This window comes from Mobula birostris, chromosome 20 (assembly GCF_030028105.1).
Source record: "Mobula birostris isolate sMobBir1 chromosome 20, sMobBir1.hap1, whole genome shotgun sequence".
Lineage (NCBI taxonomy): Eukaryota > Metazoa > Chordata > Chondrichthyes > Myliobatiformes > Myliobatidae > Mobula > Mobula birostris.
This window is the reverse complement of record NC_092389.1, coordinates 47286009-47304334: the sequence shown is the minus strand read 5'-3', so window position 1 is coordinate 47304334 and position 18326 is coordinate 47286009. Positions and strand designations below refer to the sequence as shown.

Here is an 18326-nt window from a genome sequence, read left to right as displayed (position 1 = left end):
ATCTGAATGTTCTGGGCATACGCAGGATGTTCTGCTGTGGTGGAGTGCAGCCCTGTCCTCTCGTTCCAGGTGGAGGAAGTACTGAGTAGGGGCCCCGTTGAGCAGAGATCCATTCGGCAATGGTTGGCCAGAATGTGTTTGCAGTCCTGAGAAGAGGAAGGTAATGTTCCAGCTGGGATGTAGCCTGAATGGTGGTGAAGCAGCTGATCTTTGTGCCTCTTCAACACTCTTACTCAAGAATTGATTTTTTTTTAATTGACTCTCGTCTTATTTCTTCAGTAGTTAAATGTGAATATGACTCTATAACCATTTCGGACCATGCTCCACTTAAGCTTTCTATTAAATTATTGGCCAGTGCTCATAACAATAGACAATGGCGTTTGAATTCGCTGTTGCTTCAGGACTTAGATTTTGTTAACTTCATGAACGAACAGATTGATTTTTTTTTCACAATTGTTACGTAACCGGCAACAATGAATATTAATCGAGACTGGTTTTATAAAAACAACCAAACATTTATTAAACACATATGAACGATAAGGGGCAAAAAACACAAAAGAAAACTTTAACCGGAGGTTAACAGGTATGCAGTTGTTCACCAACTCGCCACTCGGCTCTGGTTCTTAAGGCGTTAAATGCGGAAACAGTTCTTAAAGCGATAACTTCGAAAGTCCAACACGTTTACACATTCAATTGGGAGCGACTTCTCTGCAGAAGGATTTCTTCACCGACGCACCTTTACTGCCGGTTCTGTCACTGGATTCCCGATGCCGGAAATAAACAGTTTAAATCAACTGACTTTAAATTTCTTTCAGAGAGAGAGAGAGAGCGAGAGAGCCTTTGTGCATGAACTCATTGCGCTATTGCAAGAGTTATCTCAATGCAGGTTCTCTCCAACAAAGACTCAGTAAGGTCGATCCTTTATTAAACTGCCAACCGATGCCGACTTCTCTCGATCCCTCACTTCGATGAATTCTTCACTCTCCCTTCAAAAGTCAACGAGACTTGGAAGAGCAAATCTGCAGAGAGATAGCAGGCAACTGCAGGAAACATAAAGTTGTGGTGGTAGGGGATTTTAATTTTCCATACATTGATTGGGACTCCCATACTGTTAGGGGTCTAGATGGTTTAGAGTTTGTAAAATGTGTTCAGGAAAGTTTTCTAAATCAATATATAGAGGGACCAACTAGAGAGGATGCAATATTGGATCTCCTGTTAGGAAATGAGTTAGGACAAGTGACAGAAGTCTGTGTAGAGGAGCACTTTGGTTCCAGTGATCATAACACCATTAGTTTCAATTTGATCATGGACAAGGATAGATCTGGTCCTAGGGTTGAGGTTCTGAACTGGAAGAAGGCCAAATTTGAAGAAATGAGAAAGGATCTAAAAAGCGTGGATTGGGACAGGTTGTTCTCTGGCAAGGATGTGATCGGTAAGTGGGAAGCCTTCAAAGGGGAAATTTTGAGAGTGCAGAGTTTGTATGTTCCTGTCAGGATTAAAGGCAAGGTGAATAGGAATAAGGAACCTTGGTTCTCAAGGGATATTGCAACTCTGATAAAGAAGAAGAGGGAGTTGTATGAAATGTATAGGAAACAGGGGGTAAATCAGGTGCTTGAGGAGTATAAGAAGTGCAAGAAAATACTTAAGAAAGAAATCAGGAGGGCTAAAAGAAGACATGAGGTTGCCTTGGCAGTCAAAGTGAAGGATAATCCAAAGAGCTTTTACAGGTATATTAAGAGCAAAAAGATTGTAAGGGATAAAATTGGTCCTCTTGAAGATCAGAGTGGTTGGCTATGTGCGGAACCAAAGGAAATGGGGGAGATCTTAAATAGGTATAGGAAGCTGGCATGAAATCTATGGAATTGAGGGAATCAAGTAGTGAGACCATGGAAACTGTACAGATTGAAAAGGAGGAGGTGCTTCCTGTCTTGAGGAAAATTAAAGTGGATAAATCCCCGGGACCTGACAGGGTGTTCCCTCGGACCTTGAAGGAGACTAGTGTTGAAATTGCAGGGGCCCTGGCAGAAATATTTAAAATGTCGCTGTCTACGGGTGAGGTGCCGGAGGATTGGAGAGCGGCTCATGTTGTTCCGTTGTTTAAAAAAGGATCGAAAAGTAATCCGGGAAATTATCGGCCAGTAAGTTTAACGTCGGTAGTAGGTAAGTTATTGGAGGGAGTACTAAGAGACAGAATCTACAAGCATTTGGATAGACAGGGACTTATTAGGGAGAGTCAACATGGCTTTGTGCGTGGTAGGTCATGTTTGACCAATCTATTGGAGTTTTTCGAGTAGGTTGCCAGGAAAGTGGATGAAGGGAAGGCAGTGGATATTGTCTACATGGACTTCAGTAAGGCCTTTGACAAGGTCCCGCATGGGAGATTAGTTAGGAAAATTCAGTCGCTAGGTATACATGGAGAGGTGGTAAATTGGATTAGACATTGGCTCAGTGGAAGAAGCCAAAGAGTGGTAGTGGAGAATTGCTTCTCCGAGTGGAGGCCTGTGACTAGTGGTGTGCCACAGGGATCAGTGCTGGGTCCATTGTTATTTGTCATCTATATCAATGATCTGGATGATAATGTGGTAAATTGGATCAGCAAATTTGCTGATGATACAAAGATTGGAGATGTAGTAGACACTGAGGAAGGTTTTCAGAGCCTGCAGAGGGACTTGGACCAGCTGGAAAAATGGGCTGAAAAATGGCAGATGGAGTTTAATACTGGCAAGTGTGAGGTATTGCACGTTGGAAGGACAAACCAACGTAGAACATACAGGGTTAATGGTAAGGCACTGAGGAGTGCAGTGGAACAGAGGGATCTGGGAATACAGATACAAAATTCCCTAAAAGTGTCGTCACAGGTAGATAGGGTCGTAAAGAGAGCTTTTGCTACATTGGCCTTTATTAATCAAAGTATTGAGTATAAGAGCTGTAATGTTATGATGGGGTTGTATAAGGCATTGGTGAGGCCGAATCTGGAGTATTGTATTCAGTTTTGGTCACCAAATTACAGGAAGGATATTAATAAGGTTGAAAGAATGCAGAGAAGGTTTACAAGGATGTTGCCGGGATTTGAGAAACTCAGTTACAGAGAAAGGTTGAATAGGTTAGGACTTTATTCCCTGGAGCGTAGAAGAATGAGGGGAGATTTGATAGAGGTATATAAAATTATGATGGGTACAGATAGAGTGAATGCAAGCAGGCTTTTTCCACTGAGGCAAGGGGAGAAAAAAACCAGAGGACATGGGTTAAGGGTGAGGGGGGAAAAGTTTAAGGGGAACATTAGCCGGGGCTTCTTCACACAGAGAGTGGCGGGAGCATGGAATGAGCTGCCAGACGAGGTGGTAAATGCGGGTTCTTTTTTAACATTCAAGAATAAATTGGACAGATACATGGATGGGAGGTGTATGGAAGGATATGGTCCGTGTGCAGGTCAGTGGGACTAGGCAGAAAATGGTTCGGCACAGCCAAGAAGGGCCAAAAGGCCTGTTTCTGTGCTGTAGTTTCTATGGTTCTATGGTTCTAAAACTGTCGGAATTGAGTAAATTGGCGCTTCCAGCCAAAACTTCCCAGTCCCAAATACCATATCTTGTAAGAGAACGCACCTTCCGTTTTAAAAATGAAAATGTGTCACAAAAACAAACGCAACAGAAACGGAGACACAACACGTTCAATCTGGAAATCTACGAACTCAGAAATCCCACTGCGTCACCTGAGTGGACCCTTATATAGTCACGGTGGGGTGGGGGGGAGGACATGTCATCACGTGACCTCACATCGGCGGGAAAATCACATCAGGTGACCTCCGAAAGACCATTACAGCATTCTCACAAAAAAAAAACAGATCTCCTTCAGCATGTAACACAATTAACAGTACAGAGGATATATCCATGAACACCCTTTGGGATTCCTTCAAAGCTTATATTCGTGGCCAGATTATTTCGTACTCTGCTGCTTTAAGGAAAAGGTTGAAGAAGGAAGAGCTTGCTCTTGTGGACAAGACTGAGGAAATAGATAAGAAATATGCTACAGCTCCTTCTGAGAAGCTGTATAAACAAAGAACTGAACTTCAAATGGAACACAGTTTATTACTTTCATCCTCTATTGCAAACCAATTAATGAAGACAAGACGTGAATTTTATATACATAGTGACAAAGTTGGTAAACTGTTGGCTGGTCAGTTGAAGACTAACTCTATTAAACTTCAAATTAATCAGATTTATAATCAAAAAGATCAACTGACATTTGGTCAATCCTTCTTTGATTTTTATTCTTCTTTATATCAATCAGAATCTCCACGAGATTCTAAACATATGTTTGACTTTTTAGATAACCTAGAATTCCCTAAGATATCACACGATATATGCTCTATGTTGGAAACTTCCTTCACTACTGATGAGATTAAGAATGTTATTTTTTCGATGAACTCGGGGAAAGCTCCTGGCCTTGATGGGTTCACCGTGGAATTTTTTAAATCGTTTGCACCCTCATTAGTCCCCTGGTTATCCAGGGTTCTGGAGGCCTCATTAAAACTTGCTACACTACCAGAATCCTTTTATAGAGCATCGATCTCTTTAATGTTAAAGAAGGATAAAGACCCCGCTCAATGCGCATCTTATAGACCAATATCCTTGTTAAACGTTGACACCAAGATTTTTTCTAAATTATTAGCAAATAGACTAGAAAAAACACTTCTTTATATTATTTCGGAAGATCAAACAGGTTTTTATTAAGAATCGCTATTCTTTTTATAATATTCGTACACTTTTAAAAATTGTCTATACCCCGTCACAAACCGATCCTGAATGCATTTCCCTAGACGCTGAAAAAGCCTTTGACAGAGTTGAATGGCCCTACTTATTTCAGCTGCTTGAAATCTTTAACTTCAGCCCGAAATTTATATCCTGGATTAAATTGTTATACCATTCTCCTATGGCGTCAGTTCGTACTAATACTCAAAACTCACCTCTTTTTCCTCTATTTCGAAGTACCAGACAAGGGTGTCCTGTTAGCCCTTTATTATTTGATATAACATGAGAACCACTAGCAATTGGTATTCGAGAATCTCCTAACATTATTGCTATAACTCGCGGGTTAAAGTCTCATAAAGTATGACCTTACGCTGATGACTTACTCTTATATATTTCCAATCCTCAAAAATCTATCCCAGCAGCTCTAGATTTATTGTCCAATTTAGTCCTTTTTCAGGATACAAATTAAATCTTAATAAGAGTGAACTTTTCCCTATTAATAAGCAAGTTCCCTTATATCAGAACCTGCCGTTTAGATTGGTTAATAATCATTTTCCATATCTTGGGATTAAAATTACCTGTAAACATAAGGATTTATTTAAGGCTAATTATTTACCCTTAATTGACCATATCACAGAACATTCCTTTAAATGGTCTCCACTTTACTGTATTTAACTTTGACTGGTCGTATTAATGCTATTATTTCTGCCAAAATTTGTATATATATTTCAGGCATTACCAATTTTTGTTCCAAGATCCTTTTTTGATAAAGTAGACTCTAAAATCTCTTCATTTATTTGGCAAAATAAAAAACCGAGATTGGGTAGAATACATCGACAGAAAGATAAGAGAGATGGAGGCTTGGCGTTACCTAACCTTAGATTTTATTACTGGGCAATTAATATTCGACACATGAAATTTGGGTTACTTGACCAAGATACACTATCCATTCCTAAATGGGTAGTATTGGAATTACATTCTGTTCAAGGCTATGCACTTGGCTCTATATTAGGATCTCCTCTTCCCTCCCATTTGAAACGGTATAAGCAGGTTTGCAACCTGATAGTTAAACATACTTTACGTATCTGGTTTCAATTACCTTGTTATTCTACAATTAACATACGTTGTGTGTATTGTTTTCTTTTGTATTAATATTACTTTTATATTTATATCCTAACAATGTATTGGTTGCTGTATGTTTTACTCTTTGTGTACTAATTCAATAAGAAGATTTAAAAAGAAAGAAAGATCTTTGTGCCTCTTCCTCATCCCGGGCCTTTCCGATGTTATCATCTCTCCCGGCCACCTGTACGTAGGAGCCCGCCCGTTTCGGTCACGCCCTGTACAGGTGGTCCCCTGCCCGCAGAGGTGGCAGGACTTGGCCTCCGTGCAGTCCCTGGCGAGGTGTCCCTCCACCTTGCAGTTTCTGCACAGAACAGCCTTACACTGGGCTGCGATGTGCCCTGCCCTACCGCAGTTCCGGCACAGCTTGGGTTGCCTGGCGTAAACCAGGAAGCCCCGGTTCCCTGCGATTGCGAACGCTGAGGATGGGTGGATGACACAGCCGCTGGTGTCCACCCTCAGCTTCACCCTGACCTGCCTTTTACTTGTCCAGACTCCCAGACTGTCGCTGACGTTCTCACACTTGCCCACGCTCTCCACATATCACGCTGGGAATGTGAGGATGCCAACGACCGGTACATAGGGGTTGAACATTTGTACCATAACCGTTCTCTCTTGCTGCGTTACGTCGGCGAGGAGGGGCTGCGCCTTTAGTAGTGACAGCGGTGCCTCGCTCCCCTTCTCACTGAAGCAGTCACGTAACTTCTGCCACCCTGGGGCAAGCTCGAAGGTGACATCGTAGTAACCGGCGAAATCCTGGACGCAGTGAAGATCGAACATCTTGCAGCCACGGCAATCCGGTAGCACCTTGCGAATGAAGGTCTCCTACTGAAACCGTTGCCTTCTTTCAAGTCTGACCGTCTCCTTGACCCCAGCCCCACAAATCGAAGCGCTGGTCTCTCCAGCCATCCTTCCCTCCATCGCCGCTGCACAGGGGGAAAGGGCCAGATTTCGGAGCCAATGCCCTCCACACTCCACCCCGTGTCAGCCCGAGGCCGCTCCCCTGCCAACGCTCCCTGTGTGCTGAAATGCAATGTAACAGGGAATCACTGTCTATCATCAGAGACACCCCCGCAGATTACATCTACACAGACCGATGTGACAGGGAACCAGTATCCATCATCACCAACCCCCACCACCCCCAGTCAGTTCCAACTTTACGCAACAGACTGTTCAATAAGATTGGGCCCTTGTTTTCTTTTTTCTCATTTCTTTACTAACCATATAGCCTTGGTGGAAAAAGATCTTGGTGATTGTAGGGATGACTTGCAGTGGACTGAAAAGCTTGAGAGTGTAGATATTAAGAAAGAGGATGTGCTGGAGCTTCAGGAAAGCATCGAGTTGAATAAGTCACCGGGACCAGACGGGATGTACCCCAGGCTACTGTGGGAAGCAAGGGTGGAGATTGCTGAACCTCTGGTAATGATCTTTGCATCATCAATGAGGACAGGAGAGGCGCTGGAGGATTGGAGAGTTGCGGATGTTGTTCTGTTATTCAAGAAAGGGAGTAGAAATATATTCGGAAATTATAGGCCAGTGAGTCTTACTTCAGTTATTGGCAAGTTGATGGAGAAGATCCTGAGAGGCAGGATTTGTGAACATTTGGAGAGGCATAATATGATTAGGAATAGTCAGCATGGCTTTGTCGAAGGCAGGTCATGCCTTACGAGCCTGATTGAATTTTTTGAGGATGTGACTAAGTACATTGAAGAAGGTAGAGCCATAGTTGTAGTGTATATGGATTTTAGCAAGCCATGCAAGGCTTATTGAGAAAGTAAGGAGGCATGGGATCCAAGGGGACGTTGCTTTGTGTATCCAGAACTGGCTTGCCCACAGAAGGCAAAGTGTGGTTGTAGACGGGTCATATTCTGCATGGAGGCCAGTGACCAGTGGTGTGCCTCAGGGATCTGTTCTGGGACCCCTACTCTTTGTGAATTTTATAAATGAGCTGGATGAGGAAGTGGAGGGATGGGTTAGGAAATTTGCTGATGACACAAAGGTTGGGTGTGTTGTGGATAATGTGGAGGGCTGTCAGAAGTTACAATAGAACATTGATAGGATGCAAAACTAGGCTGAGAAATGGCAGATGGAGTTCAATCCAGATAAGTGTGAGGTGGTTCATTTTGGTAGGTCAAATATGATGGCAGAAGATAGCACTAATGGTAAGACTCTTGGCGGTGTGGAGGATCAGAGGGGTCTTGGGGTCTGAGTCCATAGGACACTCAAAGCTGCTACACAGGTTGACTCTGTGGTTAAGAAGGCCTGCAATGCGTTGGCCTTCATCAATCGTGGGATTGAGTTTAAGAGCCGAGAGGTAATGTTGCAGCTCCTTAGGACCCTGGTCAGACCCCACTTGGAGTACTGTGCTCACTTCTGGTCGCCTCACTGTAGGAAGGATGTGGAAACCATGGACAGGGTGCAGAGGTGATTTACAAGGATGTTGCCTGGATTGGAGGGCATGCCTTGTGAGAAAAGATTGAGTGAACTCAGCCTTTTCTCCTTGGAGCGACGGAGAATGAGAGGTGGCTGATAGAGGTGTACAAGATAATCAGAAGCATTGATTGTGTGGATAGTCAGAGGCTTTTCCCCAGGGCTGAGTTGGCCAGCACGAGAGGGTAAGTTTTAAGGTGCTTGGAAGCAGGTACAGAGGAGATGTCAGGGGTAAGTTTTTCTACGCAGAGTGGTGAGTGCATGGAATGGGCTGCCGGCAGAGGTGGTGGAGGCGGAAACAAAACGGTCTTTTAAGAGATTCCTGGATAGGTACATGGAGCTTAGAAAAATAGAGGGCTATGGGTAACCCTGTGTAATTTCTAACGTAGGGACATGTCCAGCACAGCTTTGTGGGCCAAAGGGCCTGTATTGTGCTGTAGATTTTCTTTGTTTCTAAGTGTCAATATTCCCACCGCTGTCTCTCCCTCCCTCAACCATACAGGTAAAATATCATCAACACGTTATCTACGGGGGAGGCAAAAGGACTGATGCAACATGACAGTGGTTTACAAGCTTTAAGTATATTTAATACGTTTTGGAAAGAGATACATTTACAAAAAGCAGGAGGTTAAGGACTAAAATTTTCACTCAGTAGATCAGTAAGATATAAAATGATTCCTTCTCAAATTTAAGCAGCGTTGTATCATGTCCAAGACGGAAGAGTCTGGAGCGCAAGTGGACAGGGGCATCAGTGCACTGTAGAGGCGTTGCATCGCCTAGGAACGGCTGAAGCGGTTTTCTGCAGATCATTGCCAACGTGGACTGTTACCACCTGCAAGATGAAAAGTGAAAATTTACTTTGAACTTGGAACTTTGAAAAATTTTCTATCGAAGTATGTACAGTATTGTGCCAAATTCTTAGGGGCAGACACACACACACAAACATATATACAAATAGCGTGCCAAAGACTTTTGGACAGCACTGTAGTAATTTTATGCATTACACTATACTGCTGCAAAAAAAAATACAGATTTCATTATGTATGTGAGTGATGATCAATCTGATTCTGATGTGGGTCTCTATTGTGGACTGGGAGAGGGGGGGATCATGGTTGGGAATAGGGGAAGGGAGAGGCAGTGAGTGGGAAGCACCAGAGAGACATCTGTAATGATCAATAAACCAATTGTTTGGAATCAAATGGCCTTGCCTGGTGTCTCAGGGCTGGGTGTGTCTGCAACCACACCATCCAAGTGCACTGGCACTCCTCCTCTGCCACCTGACCCACACCCCTCCCGCGGTGCACCACCCTCGACATTCCCAACATTCTTTGCTCCTGCCAGATTTACAAACTCGATCTCCGCTCCATGTTGACAACTACAGAGCCGTGTGCAGAAGTCTCAGGCACCCTAGCTAGATAGATATGTAACGCTCGGCTCGATCAACTCACGTCCGTCTAGGGGAACTGCCGGAGGCCCTACCAAACTGTGTACTCACGTTTGCATAGGTGCTATGTAATGCACCCCGATACAAGCCCACACTGTAAAATATCAGTCAATACACAATGTACAGTTAAGTTACACTTTATAACTCTTTTTGGTGGTGTGGTTAGTGGACACAAAAAAAAACAAAGGTGCCACTCAGTAAATTTGTCAGATTTGTGCACCAAATTGAGTCGTTGGAGCTCACACCTCCCCGATCCGTCCACGAACGACCTCCGAACCTCCAACAACCTCCGAACTGTCGAATTCCGGTATCCGCCGACCGCTCCTGCACTTGTCTGTCCTCTTCACTCGCCTTGAGCAGGTATTCAAATTGGCTGTGACATATATGTGAATAGGGCTTCTTATAATGTCAGGCACTAAACCAAGATAAAAGAAATACATGAATTCCCGAGCTCCACAGAAATACAGTGATAGTTACGACATTAACAAGATTATAGCCTATCACTACATTTCAACGTATAACTGGTACAATAAAACATATAATACTTAATTTAATAATATGACAAAGTATTGCATGGTTATACACACTAATTATCATAAAATATAATTATCAAGCAAGTAAAGTAACATTGTTTGCTCAGAAGCCTCACTGTTAGTGAGAAAAATTTACTTTTGTATTCGTGACCACCACAGATGTCGCCTTACTTATACAACTGAGTCAAAGCAGACAGCAGGGCCTGTAGTGTTGAGCAGTGTTCCTAAGCAGGTATAAAAATAACAGAAATAAAGCAAATAAGTTTTTTACACCTTCAGCCACCTATATTGGAATCAAGTATGAAAAAAGAACATCTGATGAACTATTGGTAAAGCCACGAATATTGGTGAATATTAGTATCAAAAGCGGTAGGTTGGCAACTCTGCCTCATACCGTTTCTCTTGCAGAAATGGTTGGACAGGAAGTGTACCTGCGTGTGTGGATACTCACAATATCCTCACACACCGGGTATTACATGGTTAGACCAATACAGATCCTGTTTAGTCTTTAAATATATGAAAAGTGAAAGAAGCTTGAATCTTTACAGAAATTATAATCACATCTATACGAATAGAAAATATCATATTTTGGAAGTGAGAAATGTTAACCGGAGGAGAGCAACCATTTGGGAGGGTTGGAAATGTATTTCATCTCGTTCATTGCTCACTAAATTACTCTTTTTCCTATCAACACAAAGAGAAAAGGAGCCTCTTTCCAATCAAATATAGCGGCCACTGTTAAGTTTCCCGCTTGCATATTTTGACATTTTTTACAGAGGTGCCGGAGTGGCACTCCAGTGAGATCCGGCAGCACTGCACCTCTGGTTGAGGGGTAATAACTGTCCCTGAACCTGGTGGTGTGGGTCCTGAGGCTCCTGTACCTCCTTCCTGATGGTCGAGGGGTAATAACTGTCCCTGAACCTGGTGGTGTGGATGTGTTCTAGGACTACGAGAGGTTGTGTAGGATGTGTTCTGGTGTCCATGAGAGGCTGTGCAAGATGTGTTCTCGGTCCATCAGAGGTTGTGTAGGATGTATTCTAGGTCCATGAGAGGTTGTGTCGGATGTGTTCTGGGACTATGAGAGGTTGTGTAGGTTGTGTTCTAGGTCCATGAGAGGTTGTGTAGGATGTGTTCTGGGGTCCATGAGAGGTTGTGTAGGATGTGTTCTAGGTCTATGAGAGGTTGTGTAGGATGTGTTCTAGGTCCATGTGAGGTTGTGTAGGATGTGTTTTGGGTCCATGAGAGGTTGTGTAGGATGTGTTCTTGGTCCAGGAAAGGTTGTGTAGGATGTGTTCTAGGTGAACGAGAGGTTGTGTAGGATGTGTTCTGGATCCATGAGAGATTGTGTAGGATGTGTTCTAGGTCCATGAGAGGTTGTGTAGGATGTGTTCTAGGTTCATGAGAGGTTGTGTAGGATGTGTTCTAGGTCCATGAGAGGTTGCACAGGATGTGTTCTGGGTCCATGAGAGGTTGTGTAGGATGTGTTCTGGGGTCCATGTGAGGTTGTGTAGGATGTGTTCTAGGTCCATGAGAGGTTGTGTAGGATGTGTTCTAGGTGCACGAGAGGTTGTGTAGGATGTGTTCTAGGTCTATGAGAGGTTGTGTAGGATGTGTTCTAGGTCCATGAGAGGTTGTGTAGGATGTGTTCTAGGTCCATGAGAGGTTGTGTAGGATGTGTTTTGGGTCCATGAGAGGTTGTGTAGGATGTGTTCTGGGGTCCATGTGAGGTTGTGTAGGATGTGTTCCAGGTCCATGACTACCAACTTTTAACCTACTTTAAGATCAATCTAACCCTTCTCTCCTACTTAACCCTCTATTTTTCCATCATCATGTGTTCGTCTCAACATTTCTTGAATGCCCCTAATGTATCTGCCTTTAGCACCACCCATGACAGGGCGTTCCATGCACCCACTACTCTCTGCCTCTACCATCCCCTCTATACTTCCCTCCAATGGCCTGAAATTATGCCTCCTGGCATTTGCCATTTCTGCCTGGGAAGAAAACTCTGGCTATCCAGTTGATCTGTGCTTCTTATAGTCTTATACACTTCCATCAAGTCACCCCTCATCCTCCTTCGCTCCAAAGAGAAAAGCCTCAGCTGGCAAAACCTACCTTCACCAGACATGTCCTCTAGTTCAGGCAGCATCCTGGTAAATCTCCTCTGCACCTCACCTAAAGCTTCCACATCCTTCCTGTAATGAGGTGACTGGAACTGAACACAATACTCCCCAAGTGTAGTCTAACTAGGGTTTTGTTAGAGCTGCAACATTACCTCGCGCCTCTTGAACTCAATCCCCTACCTAATGAAGGTGAGCACAACATATGCCTTCTTAACCACCTTAACAACTTACGTGGTAACTTCAAGAGATCTATGGACCTGGATCCCAAGAACCCTCTGTTTCTCCACGCTGCTAAGAATATTGCCATTATCTTTGTAATCTGCCTTCAAATTCTAGGCCTTGGACCTGCTGTTGCTCAAGGCCTTGAGCTTCCTGTTGATAGAGGCTCCACGGCAACCAGCTCTGGCTCATCATCTGCTCTGACTGGAGACAATTCACAGCTGTGGCCCACATTCTTCCCCTCCCAGCTGCCTGCTCGCTGGCTTGGGCTGGAGACAATTCCTATCACTTGGCTGGTCTGAAGGAGACAGAAGAAAAAAAACTTTGAAAACAGCTGGCATTTTAAAACACTCAGTAAAAAACAATCTTGGCGGCCAGTGTCAGATGAACTTCCTGACCTTGTGACGCTCAGAATACCATTCAGTTTCGCCTCAGAGACTCAGAGAGGCGTGCAGAAGAATCCATGGCAATGGCACCAGTGACAAGAACACGATGTAGTCAAAGGTTTATTTTCATGATATTACAGAATAACATGACTCTAATAATGCCATCCCTGATACCGTAACAGGTCAGTGAGCAGCCCAGGGAGAGGGGACCATTTAATGCGGTGAGATGTGAGAAGCCCCAGTGCTACTCCCCTTTCAGACAGGTGATAAAGGCAGATTTATTACAGGCAATCAAATAATGTAGGGTGGGTCAAAAGAAACTGCTTTCAGCGGCAGGAGGGTCCATAACTGGAGGAAAGAGATTGAGGATAATTCTTAAGTTGCCATAAATCTCTTCACTTTGGTTACTGAGATTCCAGTTCCTGGGTTTCCGCTCAGGCCTCTTGTTCAGTCTGGACTCAGCCTAGGCCTGGGTCAGAGGGGCAGTGAAGTAATTTCTTTTTAACATAGACAGTCGTGATTTAGAATTCACTGTCGCCTGGCCTGCTGAGTTCCTCCAGCATTTTGTGTGCATTATTTCAGATATTTCCCTGAAGGGTAAACGCCACAGGGGAGCTGGACTATAATGTGTGGTTAAAGGTGTAGTTGGGGGGTGGGGTGGAGATACATCTCTACCAAGGGAGGTGTAAGGTGCTCCTTCCCTCCACTAGTCTGCAGGTCACCCTTGGGCAAGGAATAGCACCTGCTTAGCACTCCCGATCAGGGTCACATCAAACCACGGAAGCAGGTGGTGGTTGGTTCTATGAACAGCCGGTGCATATCACAAGTCCTGGTTATACGACCACGGACGCCAGGCAGACAGTGTCTGAAGAGAATTCATAATGTCTAGGGTCACCCGTCTTGTAAAGACACTGCCCCAGAAGAGGTTTGCCATTGCCCACAGTGCCAAGGACCATGATTGCCCACATCATATGGCATGACACATAATGATGATGGTGAAAGGTGTAAGAAAGTAAAATATCCTTTAAACAGAGAGAGAGAGAGCGACATCACAGAATGTTACTGTACAGGGAGAGCTGGGGGGGGGGGTGGTCACAGAAAGCTAGCTGTGAGTAATGTAGATAACGACAACGACAAAGACAAATGAGATTCTACACACAAAATACTGGAGGAAATCAGCAAGTCAGTCAGCATCTATGGAAATGAATAAACAGTTGACATTTCCGGGACAAGGCCCTACATCAGGACTGGAAAGGGAAGGGGGAAGAAGCCAGAATAAATAAGGTGGGGAGAAGGGAAGGAGGACACGCTGGAAGATTATGTGTGGAGCCAGGTGGGTGGGGGAGCGGGATGAAGTAAGAAGCTGGAAAGTGATAGGTGGAAAAGACCCAACTGTTAATGTCCTGGAGGGGCCACCATTGTCCAGAGTCTCAGCAGGACAGCCCACATAAATACTGTGGTACCAGAGCAGATTGGATGTTGAGGACTCAATGAAGACATCCCCATCTTAAGCCTCTTCCCTTCCTAATTCCCTTTCTCCCATGGTCCACTCTCCTCTCCCATCAGATTCCTCCTTCTTCAGCCCTTTAACTCTTCCACCCCTCCCAGGGGTTCCCAACCTTTTACTTGCCATGGACCAGTACAATTAAGCAAGGGGTCTCAGAGTGAATGTGGCGAGGATGTTTCTCATGGTAGGGAGTCTAAGACCAGAGGACAGCCTCATAATAGCGAGGTGTCCTTTTAGAGATGAATAGGAAGATGAGAAGAAAGTTCTTTAGCCAGAGAGTGGTGAATCTGTGGTGTTTATTGCCACAGTCAGCTGTGAAGGCCGAGTATTTTTGTATATTTAAGGCAGAGGTTGGTCAGGGCATGAAGGGATAAAGGGAGAAGGCAGGAGATTGGCGCTGAGAGGGAAAATGGATCAGCCATGATGAAATGCAGAGCAGACTAATGGCCTAATTCTGCTCCCATATCTTGTGGCTTTATAATATTGGGAACCCCTGACCTAAACCCTTCCAGCTTCTAACTTTATCCATCTTCCCCCTTGCCTGGTCTCACCTATCACCTGCCAGCTTGTACTCCTTCCCTCCACGCTCCCACCACCTCCCAGTCTTATTCTGGCTTCTTCCCAGTTCCTTTCCAGTCCTGATGAGGGGGTCTGGGTTTGAAACATCGACTCTTTATTCCTCACCAGAGTTGCTGCCTGACCTGCTGAGTTCCTCCAGCACTTGGTGTGTGTGTTGTGGGTTGGAAGCTAAATATGCTTGACCCTGATGGACTGAGAGAGACACAACCTCCACCTACTGGCTGTTTATTAACTCGTAAACCAGTACAGGGAAAAAAAAGAATTGAATCTGCCTGATGGGTCCATTTCTTGCCAGATGTCTTGCTATTTCTTCTTTAATGATAGCTTTCAAGCATTTTCCCAACTACAGATGTTAAACTAACTGACCTGTAGTTACCTGCATTTGCCTACATTATTCTTTGAACAGTGGCGTGACATTCGCCATCTTCTGATCCACCAGAACCTGGAAGGGTCCAGAGAATTTTAGTAAATTATCACCAAAGCCTCCACTATAACTTCTGCCATCTCTTTCAGTACCCTGGGATGCATTCCATCAGGACCAGAGGACTTATGTATCTTCAGCCCCTCAAGTTTGCTCAGCACTACCTCTTTAATGATAGCTATTGTATCGAGGTCTTCACCTCCCATCACTTCCATAACATCTCTCTTTGGCATGTTACACATGTCCTTCACCGTGAAGACCAACACAAAATAGTCATTCAAAGCTTCTGCTAGTTCCTCGTTACCCAATATCAATTCCCACTTCTCATCCTCCCAGGAACCTACGTTCATTTTAGCCACACTCTTCCACTTTATATAATTATAAAAACTTTTACTATCCATTTTTATATTTTGTGATAGTTTATTTTCTTTCTTTATTCCCTTTCTTTATTACTTGCTTGATGGTTCTTTGTTGCTTTTTAAAGTTTTCCCAGTCTTCCAGTTTCCCACTACTCTTGGAGGCTTTCTGTTCACAAGCTTTTAGTTTGCCGCCTTCTTTAATTTCCATAGTTATCTCAGACTGGCTCTACCCAACCTTACTGTCCTTGCTTTTAACTGGAATATACTTTTATTGAGCACCGTGAAAAATCTCTTTGAAAGTCTTCCACTGCTCTTCAATAGTCCCACCATATAGCCTGTGTTCCCAGACTACACTACACTTGGTCATCCCATTATAGTCTCCATTGTTTAGACATAATACACTGGTTTTAGATCAAACTTTTGCACCCTCCATTTGTATGGGAAACTCAGTCATACTGTAATCACTCTTTCCAAGAGGATCCCTCACTACAAGATCACTAATTTTACCCTTCTCATTGCACAGGACCACAGTCCTCCTCAAGACTGTCTCGAGCAACTTGATTCACCCAATCTATGTGCAAGTTAGTCCCCCATGATAACTGCTGTTCCATTCTTACATGCCTGAGATATTTCTGTTTATTGCCTGTGCCACTGTAATGTTATTATTCGGTGGCCAATCGACAACTCCCGCCAGTGATTTTTAATACTAAGCCATTGTACCAATATTAACAATGCCCTCTCCCACCCCTTCAATGTTCCAACCTTATGCCCAGTAGGGACAACACACTCGGCTGTTCCAGAGGTAGCAGTACCGGGGGCAAGAATCACCCATGAGTCTAACAGTGAGGGGGGTGGGGTGCTCTTTGACATAGGAATGGAAGTGTACCTGACCTTGCACTCAACGTCAGTGAGACCAAAGAACTGATTACAGACCTCAAAGGGTATGACGAGGGATCACACGTCAATCCTCATAGAGGGATCAGAAGTGGAGAGGGTGAGCGATTTCAAGTTCCTGGGTGTCAACATCTCTAAGGATCTATCCTGGGCCCAATATATTGATGCAGTTACAAAGAAGGCACAACTTCGGCTATATACCATGAGGAGGCTGAGGTGATTTAGTATGTCTGCAAAGACACTGGAAAATCTCTACAGATGTACCATGGAGAGCATTCTAATGGGCTGCATGGCCATCTGATATGGAGGTGAGGTGGGCACTGCACAGGACCGAAAGGAGCTACAGAAAGTTGTGAACTCAGTCAGCTCCATCATGAACACTCACCTCCCCAGCATCCAGGACATCTTCAAGGAGCGATGCCTCAAAAAGACGGCATCCATCATTAAGGACCCCCGTCGCCCAGAGCACGTCCTCTTCTCATTTCAACCGTCAGGGAGGAGGTACAGGAACCTGAAGACACAAACTCAACGATTCAGGAACAGCTCCTTCCCCTCAGCCATCAGGTTTCTGAATGGACAATGAAACCATGAACACGAGCTCACTACTTTTCTCCCCCTCTTTTTGCACTACTTAATTAATTTAACTATTATCTACATACTGCCATTGCCTTTTGGTGCCACAGTAAGAGCCTTAATTGAGTGCCAGTCTAGTTGGATTTTCTCAACCATTTATGCCCAGAAAGTGCTGGCCCTCCGCTTTTCAATACATAACTGCTGTGTTTGGCCTCCATATGTCACATTCCCTTTCGTAAGACCATAAGACAAAGGAGCAGAATTAGGTCATTCAGCCCATCGAGTCCACTCCACCATTTCATCATGGCTGATCTCGGATGCCATTCAACCCCATACACCTGCCCTCTCACTATATCCCCTGATTCCCTGACCAATCAGGAATCTATCAACTTCCGCTTTAAATATACCCACAGACTTGGCCTCCACCACAGTCTGTGGCAGCGCATTCCACAGATTCACACTTTGGCTAGAAAAAATTCCTCTTTACTTCTGATCTAAAAGGTTGCCTGTCAATTTTAATGCCATGCCCTGTACCTCTGTATACTTCTATTAGAGGAAACATCTTCTCCACATCCACCCTATCTAGTCCTTTCAACATTCAGTAGGTTTCAATGAGATCCCCACGCATTCTTCTAAATTCCAGTGAGCACAGGCCCAAAGCTGCCAAACACTCCTCATATGTTAACTCCTTCATTCCCAGACTCATCCTCATGAACCTCCTCTGGACTCTCTCCAGTGACAATATGTCCTTACTGAGATAAGGGGCCCAAAACTGTTGACAACACCCCAGCTGCAGCCTGACTAGTGTCTTATAAAGCTTCAGCATTACCTCCTTGTTTTTATATTTTGTTCCCCTTGAAATAAATGCCAACATTGCGTTTGCCTTCTTTACCTCACGCTCAACCTGTGAAGTAACATTCTGGGAGTATTGCACAACAACTCCCAAGTCCCTTGGCACCTCTGATTTTTTTTTTTTTTTGCAAGTTCAAAA

At 44.2% G+C, this 18326-nt stretch overlaps 1 long non-coding RNA gene across 1 annotated transcript; it reads right to left on the bottom strand.

Annotated features, from left to right (window-relative positions):
* Nucleotides 1-8884: 8884 nt before the first annotated feature.
* LOC140212696 (uncharacterized) lies at nt 8885-17305 on the bottom strand. Its single transcript, XR_011889780.1, has 4 exons — nt 17148-17305; nt 12629-12914; nt 9990-10159; nt 8885-9132 (listed from the first exon to the last, which is right to left on the bottom strand). It is a non-coding gene; the product is annotated as an uncharacterized lncRNA (long non-coding RNA).
* Between the last annotated feature and the right edge of the window lie 1021 nt (nt 17306-18326).